This window comes from Pogona vitticeps, chromosome 4 (genome assembly GCF_051106095.1).
Source record: "Pogona vitticeps strain Pit_001003342236 chromosome 4, PviZW2.1, whole genome shotgun sequence".
NCBI classification, from domain to species: domain Eukaryota; kingdom Metazoa; phylum Chordata; class Lepidosauria; order Squamata; family Agamidae; genus Pogona; species Pogona vitticeps.
In genome coordinates this window covers 92,986,960-92,996,914 of record NC_135786.1, presented here as the reverse complement: position 1 = coordinate 92,996,914, position 9,955 = coordinate 92,986,960, and the positions used below count along the sequence as shown (strand labels likewise).

General features: G+C 42.7%; 1 long non-coding RNA gene across 1 annotated transcript; it reads left to right on the top strand.

Moving 5' to 3' along the window:
• The first annotated feature begins 562 nt into the window (after window positions 1–562).
• On the top strand, window positions 563–8,369 carry LOC144588637 (uncharacterized). The gene is made up of 2 exons (XR_013544273.1): window positions 563–4,500; window positions 5,780–8,369. It is a non-coding gene; the product is annotated as an uncharacterized LOC144588637 (long non-coding RNA).
• Window positions 8,370–9,955: the final 1,586 nt, after the last annotated feature.

The window sequence follows — 9,955 nt, the reverse complement described above, 5'->3', positions numbered from 1 at the left end:
ATATGTTTGGGGAGCAAATTAGCTTCTGTTCAAGCGGCGGCCCGGGGTTTGCCCGTCCTTATACAACACTTCCATCTAGTGGATGTTGCTGGAACGGCTCCGGTTCAGAGTCGGCAGAGCGGGAGGCTGGATTTACACCAGGTACTATATAAATGTGGGCTTGGCGTGGGTGGGGGAGCCCATTCCATAAAACAAAGTGATTTAAAATAATCATTTCTAGTGCTCTGCATCATTACACCTTTTAACAGGCCTTTGAAATCTGTTCCTTCTGAAACCAACGAGATGTTTGAGCAAGGAGTGGGCTTGGGGAGGAAGCGCCCGGGCGTGGAGCCAAACAGCTTGTAAGCCCTTGATTCCGAATAAATGAAGGCTGAACTTCAATCATTTCTCTCCCCTCCTCCTCCTCCTTCCCTGTGTGCTGTGATTTTTCTTGTGGAAATGGCATTATTTGGAGAGTGACAATGGCATCCATTTTCGGCACTCCTGCTGTTAGTCGGTGCTGTTGGCGGAGCCGCTAATTTGGAAGGGAGGATGATGGGGAGAGCTTGGCAAAGGGGGGCCCCAGTTGCTGGGGAATGTTGTCCAGTTTTCTCTTTCAAAAACGTCCCGAAGCCAATTTCCTCTCGCTATGCTTTTTCTTTTGCCCAGTCTCCCGATTAGAAATGATTATACCACACATCAGTTTTGAGGCATTTGGGATATTGATGTTAGTTGTTGTGTACTGTCAGGTCCCTACGGATTATGGTGATCCTAGTAAGGTTTATGAGGGAAGTGAGATGCTCAGGGAGTGGTTTCTCATGGCCACCCTCCCTGTGTTTTTACATAGCCAAACGGAGATTTGAACCCAGGTCTCCTGAATTCTAGTCCAACATTCTATCCCACATTATTATATGATGTATTTAAAATATGTATACCCTAACTTCTCCTCAAGAGAACCCAAGGTGGCTTATGATATTAAAACAAAAAGGGCTGAATTTTTAAAATAATATGTGTATACTGTGCCACACAGGGGGTCTCATTTAAAAATATGCATTATTCTGAAGGAGGTGCTCACAGGGAACTGTCACGAGCTACACCATGGTTGAGTTTTCACATTCAGAGGTCTGGAATTCCAGGGACAGTGAGACAGCCAGTGTGAGTCTCATGTATTACCTCCTCAACAAATACTAAAACACATACAAACACCTTCCTGCTGAGCTAGTGAACCTTGGCATCAGCTGAAAATTGGAAGGAAAGGGGTGCATAAGCCTTAAGGCCACCACAAACAATGAAATCAAACTTTCTCCTCCTCCAGTATGGCTTGCCTGAGATTTGTCTTCTTGCCTAAGTTGCTGAGAAGCTTGGTAGTTCCCTGAGACTTCAAGCAGTTTCTTGAAACCTTCTCCTATGAAGCCTTGTATGTTCAGTACAGGAGGCCACTTTGATCACCTATGGATCCAGCCATATATAGTAGCCTGACACCTAAACTAGTGCAGAAATCCATCCAGGTCATGCTCGGCCACTCTGAACTGAAGAATAGCAGCATTCTTCCATGCCTCCGAAATGCCCGAGACATTTTGTTTGGTGAGGCAGAAGATGGGGCACAGCCACCCGATTCCATACCCAGAAGTAAATTGGACTGAGGCCTGATTCCTGCTTCAACACTGTGAAATGGAACATCCTCCTCCACCACCACCGTCCTAGATAGTTTAACATAGTGGTCCCCAGCCTTGGGCCTCCAGATGTTCTTGGACTTCAACTCCCAGAAATCCTGGCCAGCAGAGGTGGCAGTGAAGGCTTCTGGGAGTTGTAGTCCAAGAACACCTGGAGGCCCAAGGTTGGGGACCACTGGACAGGTGCAAGACAGGCCACGTGGTGTCCACAGCTCTGTCCTCCAACAGAAAGGATAGCCTGTCACTGCTGCCCTTCCCCCTGCATGTGCCACCTGAAGCAGTTGCCTCACTTTATCAAAGAATAGGGCTCATCTTGCTCATAAAATGCAGCCTGTAAATGGAAGGTGCTTTGGATCATGCAAGTATAGCTGAAGCTATATGCCGGGAAAGAATGTGCTAAACTGCTGAGCCATGGATCCTTCCCTGTTTCCTAACCAAATGTTCTACTACCAGTGCTATCTACACCCGTAAATGCAACCACATGCATTAACCCATTCTTCCATTGCACTTGTCTTTGGATTGTCTGGCGGATGCACAGATATTGTTGTATAACTCCTATTCTACTTTCAGCCTGGGTTGAATGGTTAAGGCAAGGCTTCATTCCTCATTCATTTCACAGAGAGAGAGGAATAATAATGTACTGCTGGCGATATTACGTTTGAGAGTTGTTAATGCCATTATTCAGGAAAAGAGGCAGAACAGCCCATTATTACACAGCCACATGGTTTCTACAACATTGACATTCATCTCCATCTTCCCATTACACTAGCGCACTCGACTCACTCCTTTGTTCAACCTTTAGGATATGCATGCTAAGTGGTCATTTCTTCCATCATCTTATCTGCTGGTTCCTGATTCCAGATGTTTTTTCAGTTTCAGGTCTAATTCCTCAGTTTCTGTTGTCTGTTGGCAGTCTGAAGTTCCTACTCTACTATGCTGTTGATTTCTTTGAGAGTCCTGACAATGGGATATCCTAGGCCAACAACTTTCTCTTAAAGATGTTTGCTAGGGTCTTTAGTAGGAATGTACTATATTGGTAAAGAATATTATGGTCACTCGTGAGACTTTGAGATGGTTCACACATACATACACGTTCCACAGTTTGATGATTGCAATAAAGTGAGGTGGTTTATGTTTCTACTCAGTCGTCCTAAATAAAATACTATATAAATTCACCTTCACATCTTTCAATCATTTACCCAAATCGAGTCACGAGTTTTGTCATACTGTGTGATCAAGTATGAATATACAGATATGAAATCATGCTCAGGACTAAAGTAGTAAATGCATATATTTGTCCCTTCAACAACATTAGGATTAGGGGCACCAGGCCCCTGTGTAGTTCAAAATCGCTGTCTAACTCTCATGCCTCCCAGAACATAACTACAAAACATTAACAGTTGATTCACACACACAAGCAGACCAACCACATCAGCCTTCTAGAATGCCCCAGTGCCCACCCCAGCCACCCCATGAAGCTGCTATGCCAGAAGAGGGGGCTGGTTAGGCCCCCACTGTTGGAGGAGGGGCAGCTGGGCTACCAACAGCGGGGGGCCTCATTTAAGTCTGAGACCCACCTTTCTCAAGCCGCTTCCTGGAGATGAATAGCAGCACAGTATTTATTAAATATTTATTTATTTGTTGAAAAAAGTCCATATATAACCAAAACGGTGCTGCTCAGATCCATGCAATTCAAGGGAGGAATATATACAGGAAATAGATGGTCATGATCAGAAACATGGCATATGCATAGGTTATTTGTTTTGGGAGAAGGTTTCAAGAGATTCACCATTTAAGGGGAAAAGAGAAGCAAACAGTTACAGTTCAGCAGTAGCACATTAGTGGACACACAGATGACTAACTAGTCCTTATGTATTTTCTAATCTATTGTTGTATTCTGTTTATTACAATATGATTTATGTAATTGTGTGTGTTTTTTATATTATTTCACTGTTTTTACTATATTGGAAGCCGCCTAGAGTGGTCTTTTAGACCAGATGGTCGGGGTATAAATCAAATAAATAGTCCAATATGAGCCTGGAAGATGCAGAAACAATGCATGCATATTAACTGATCCTGGGCTTGTTGGCCTGTTGAGATGTTGCATGCTTGATTTCTCATTTCTTTTCTTTTGTTTATCCCTGATTCTTTTTATTTTGAGTTTTTAAGCCCCCTTTGGCCCGGGATTTCAGTCTTGAGTGAGAACTTCCTGGTTGGCATCGCCAATATTAAATCCTTTCAGTGTTGTCTTCTGTGTACCCTTGAGTTGTTTCTTTTCTCCACCATGTAATCGAAGACTTGCTGCAAGCTCTCCATAGAAAATATGTTTCAGGAGACTGTTGTCCCGCATTCTGATGACATGGCCAGCCCATTGAAATTGTCGTTGTTTCAAGATGTTAAAAATATTTGTCATCTATATTTTCTCCCAGACGGTCAGTGACTTCGTCCTTTATCCGTTGATGCTGAGAACTCTCCAAAGATAGATGAAATGAAAATGGCTGAGCTTTCTTGCGTGACGTTGATAAATAGTCCGTATCTCCACTCCATAAAGTAAAGAAGATAGAACAGCAGCTTTGTACTTCTTTAGCTTAACAAAAAGACCAATCCCATGTCTATTCTGCACAGAGGATTGAAGTCTCTGAAAGGCAGTGCAGGCTTCAGAGATTCATAAGGTCACTTCATCGCTGATGAGAACGCTGCGGGAAACAGTGTTGCCAAGATCTACTGATCTACTGCAGAAAGGGGGTGTTCATGGACTTTCAGAACTGGTTCCTCATAAAGTTCACCTGGAAGAGGCTGATACATCACCATCTTATCAGCATTGGTCTTCAGCCGAAAGTTATTACAGGTAGGTCGCATTAAGATTGCAATGGTTGACAAATAAAAAATTATGCACTGTGCAAAATAAAGCTGTAGACATAGCCTACAGATACTGCAGGTTGAACTGTTTCCCATCAGTGCAATGTTGAAGGTTAATACTGGGGTTTTCTTGTCAGTAAGCAGCCCAGAGTGTAGCAGAAAACATAAGACTGAAAAGAGTCAGAGCACAGACATTGCCTTGCAACAGGAAAGGGATAAGAGAGAATATTGTTCTCGACAATGCCAGCTTGTATCCTGTCATGGATTTTTTGGGCACTAAATTTCTCAGGACCTCCAGATTTCTTCATGATTTTCCACGGACTTTCTCTATACACTGTGCCAAAAGCTTTAGTCAGCTCTATGAATGTTGTGTAGAGGTTGTCATGCTGTTCTTGACACTTCTCTCATAGCTGTCGAATGGCAAAGGTCATGTCAACAGTCCCTTGCTCCTTATGGAAGCCACATTGACTTTCTGGTAAAAGGTCTCTCCAAGTGCCCTATGGAGTGATTCAGAAGGATTCTTGCCAGAATTATCTCAGCAAAATTCAGGAGTGAGATGCCTTGGTGGCTGTCACAGAGCTGACGGTCGTCTTTCCTTTTATAAAGGTAGACAGTTGTTACCTCTTAGAAGTCCTAAGGAATTTTGCCTTGTGTCCACATTTGTTGAAATAGTTGTGTGTCTTGTTGGGGATATTTATTGCCACCTTTTAAATAGCTCTCTGCTGGAATCACAGCTGCCCCTGCTGCTTTTCCATTGGAGAGTTGATGAGCGGCCTTTTGCATTTCTTCCAGAGATGGGGGAGGTCTATGGAGCTGTTGATTGGCACTTGTGGCAGCCTCCTAATCGCCTCCTCACTAAGGATGTGATTAGCAGGCTCTGCTACAGACATCCGTCGGCTCTGCTACAGATGGATATGGTACACATGTCTAAGCCAGAAAAGTGTCAAGAGCAGCATGTCAGATGGTCTGTTCAACACATTTTGGAAATGCTCAGCCCATCTCTGCAAAATCTGTGACATAAGAGACTACCAAAAATATATGCACATGATAATAATCATCCCAAGGAATTCCACCCCGATGGGTGGAGTCTTCCATTGGTGTGAAAAGAAGGGTAGGGGGCACTGATTGTTAACAGTACATGCGCTGGACAAACTTGTCATGTTCATATTAGTGTTTTTTTAATTCTCAATTTCTTTCCACAAATTTCTGAACAAACTGGCTGATTTTGGAAAGTTCATGTAAAAAACTAACTAAAATTTACTAAACAGGAAGAACAGAAGAGTGCCATTGTACGTAAAGGGTGTGGACAGCTGCAGAGAGAGCCATAAGCTGGAGCAAGAAACGATGGGAAAGAGCATCTGGATAAAGATCAGAAGAAAAAGAAGCAACATTAACCTTATGATGCATACCTTCCACCTACTTCTAAATCAAACTGAGTATTTGGATTATGCCCTTTTAGCTCAGATTAACCATCAGTCAAAGAACAGAGATCTAGTGGAGATGGGAGGCCTCAGCTACCCTAATAATTGTTGGAAGTCCAAATTGGTCAAAAATGGATTGTCCAATAAATTCCTTACTTTCCTTGCTGAGGGTGGAAGAAACAACAAAGAGGTCACTTCCAATCAACATTCCTATTATTTCCATAGAACTGGTCAGTGAAGTGGAAATAATAGGAATGTTGATTGGAAGTGAGTGACCATTCCCTTTCAGGATTTCTTATACTGAGGAAAGGGAAAGCTGAGAGTAATCTAACATTCAGTTTGCGATTTCAGAAAGTTGTATTCAATAAGAGTGAGGAAATATTTTTTTAAGATCCCATGGCCAAAATACTCAGATCTTTCTTTCTTTCTTTTGTATCAGAGTGTTGCACCATTTAAAATTATGGATGAATATGAAATACAGATAAAACTAAAAACAAATTAAAATGGTAAAACAATTAGACTATTTTTGACCAGAAGCAGGCTTCTTCAACAGTTTTATCTTGGCCATTTGTTAGATCTTCTTTTGTGCACATGGTGGGGCAAACATTACATGCACGTAAGTGCTGCATTGATTGAATTTCTCCAGTTACAGAAAATTTGTCCTGTATCCAAGTGGCCCCATTTTACTTTATTATTCTCTGATCTACCGACTTTGCTTCAAAGGCTACTAAGTGACTTCCAGATGGCCCAGCTCAAGTCTTGTCCTGATGGGATGCACTTCTCAGCGTTCTTGAACTGGTATAGGAGGTGGGGCTCTGTTCCTCCCAATGGAAGACTGGTTAGGGGTTTCCCTTCCCAGGAAGACTTTGGGAGTGAAGTCATCTCCCTGACACCCTACAGTTACTAAGGTTTTGATATTTGGGCTGATTGGCCCTTTAAGCAGTTCTGTTGCTCTGATAAATAGCTTGTTTCTGCAAGCACTCATTGTATCTTTATGGAGGGGAGTACGTAACCAATATTAGTAGGGAGAAAGCCAAGAGCTCAGACTTGTATGAGTGATTAAAATAACAGAAAGGGATTTTTTTAAAAAAAATCTATGCTCAAAGCAAGAGAAAGAACAAGGAGGTGTTAGGTCTGCTGCATAGAAAGGACGGAGAAATACTAACGGTTGAGAAAGAGAAGGCAGCATTCCTGAACATCTGTTTGCATCTGTCGTCCCTCAGAAAAACAACAGTGCTCAATTTAGTGCAAGAAGAACAAGGGAAGCAGTGAGATAATTGCTACCTGGTATAGTTTAAGACATTGTATGGGAGCATCAATGACTTTAAATGAATTCTGCTCTGTAGGACCAGATGAACTGTATTGAAGAGTAGTAAGGAATTTACAGACATAATCTCAGTAGCTCTGTAAATTGGAGGTTCATTCAAATGAAGCAGCAGGGACGTGATGGCACTGTGGGCTAAACCGCAGAAGCCTGTGCTGCAGGGTCAGAAGACCAGCAGTCGTAAGATCGAATCCACGCGACGGGGTGAGCTCCCGTCGGTTTGTCCCAGCTCCTCACCAACCTAGCAGTTCAAAAGCATGCAAATGCAAGCAGATAAATAGGTACCATTTCGATGGGAAGGTTAAAACGGCGTTCCCTAGTCACACTGACCATGTGGCAATGGAAACTGTCTTCAGACAAGCACTGGCTCTACGGCTTGAAAATGGGGATGAGCACCGCCCCCTAGAGTTGGACACGATTGGACTAAAAATGTCAAGGGGAACCTTTACCTTGTACGTCAATTGAAGCATTTGTAACTCTTTAGGTACACTGATGCTTCTAGCCTTTCCCCAGCATCCATGTAAATCAAGGTTGAAACTGGTGCCAAAAGTAACAGTGACACCACCATCTTACTTTTTGAAAATTGCCTCCAGGAGTTAAGGTTTGTTGTTGCTTCACTTTGTACAGGTGGGAGGGATCAAGCAGCCAGGGCTTCTCCAGTCAGGGGCTTCCATGACTGGCGAAGCCAACCAAACCAAACCAAAAGATTCATTTCCCCCTTCCTTTGTCTCATGATCTCCACCTGGTTGCAGGCCCCCACAAATACCTATTTAAATAACAAAAATCAATCATGACAGATGAATACATGCATTAAACCTATCATCTAATTCTCATAGTCTCTTCTCCAGTATCAGTAAAGGTCAGGCCCATATATGTAATGACTTTGCAGAACAGTAGTAAATATTCTATGAGAAGACTGAAGTACCCTGCAACATATCACAGCAAATGAAAAGCAAATTTTATAATAGTGAAAATATGTTGTTGTTGTTGTTGTTCCCCTGCATTCTTTAAATGTAAGGAAAACTTTCTTCCTCTGGTTTGCGTGCTTCTTCATAATCACCACTTTACAACAGAATGTCAGCATAAAGCACAAAGGCAAAAAATAAAATAAAAGATTGCACCAATTGGAATTGCCATGGCAACTCTTCAGATTTGCCATAAAAGTTTGATCCTGTGCAGACAGTACAATTTGTACTTGTTTTCCAGGAGGGTGCAGTGCTGACTCTGAAGAACACTCCAGTCTATCCCGTTAAGAATTATAAAAGACATAATTTGACACACCGATTCTCAACAACTATACAAACAGAAATGGATATTTCACACAGAGTTATTGTCCACATTGCCTGAAAATTAGGTTCCACTATTGCAATGGGTGGCTGTGACAATGGTTTAGAATTTTTTGTTTCGTTTGTTTTGGTTTGGTTTTTAGTCGTTAAGTCATGCCGGACTCTTCATGACCCCATGGACCAGAGCACACCAGGCCCTCCTGTCTTCCACTGCCTCCCGGAGTTTGGTCAAATTCATGTTGGTAGCTTCGGTGACACTGCCCAGCCATCTCATCCTCTGTCGTCCCCTCCTCCTCTTTCTTTCACACTTTCCCAACACCAGGGTCTTTTCCAAGGAGTCTTCTCTTATCATGAGATGGCCAAAGTATTGGAGCCTCAGCTTCAGGATCTGTCCTTCCAGTGAGCACTCTGGGTTGATTTCCTTCAAAATGGATAGGTTTGTTCTCTTTGCAGGGGACTCTCAAGAGTCTCCTCCAGCACCACAATTCAAAAGCATCAATTCCTCGGCAGTCAGCCTTCTTTATGGTCCAGCTCCCACTTCCATACATCACTACAGGAAAAACCATAGCTTTGACTATTCTGACTTTTGTCGACAAGATGATGTCTCTGCTTTTTAAGGTGCTGTCGAGGTTTGTCATCGCTTTCCTCCAAAGAAGCAGATGTCTTTTAATTTCGTGACTGCTGTCATGATCTGCAGTAATCATGGAGCCCAAGAAAGTAAAATCTGTCACTGCCTCCATACCTTCCCCTTCCATTTGCCAGGAGGTGATCGGACCAGTGGTCCTGATCATAGTTTTTTTGATGTTGACCTTCAGACCATTTTTGGTGCTCTCCTCTTTCACCCTCATTAAGAGGGTCTTTAATTCCTCCTCACTTTCCGCCATCAGCATGGTATAATCTGCATATCTGAGGTTGCTGATATTTCTTCCGGCAATATTAATTCCAGTTTGGGATTCCTCCAGTCCTGCCTTTCACATGATGTATTCTGCATATAAGTCAAATAAGCCGGGGGACAATATACAGCCTTGTCGTACTCCTTTCCCAATTTTGAACAAATCAGTTGTTCCATATGCAGTTCTAACTGTTGCTTCCTGTCCCACATATAGATTTCTTAGGAGATAAATAAAGTGGTCAGACATTCCCATTTTTTTAAGAACTTGCCATAGTTTGTTGTGGTCCACACAATCAAAGGCTTTTGCGTAGTCAATGAAGCAGAAGTAGATGTTTTTCTGGAACTCTCTGGCTTTCTCCATAATCCAGTGCATTTTAGCAATTTGGTCTCTAGTTCCTCTGCCCCTTCGAAATCCAGCTTGTACTACTGGGAGTTCTCGGACCACATACTGCTGAAGCCTACCTTGGAGGATTTTGAGCATAACCTTGGTAGCATGTGAAATGAGTGCAATTGTACGGTAG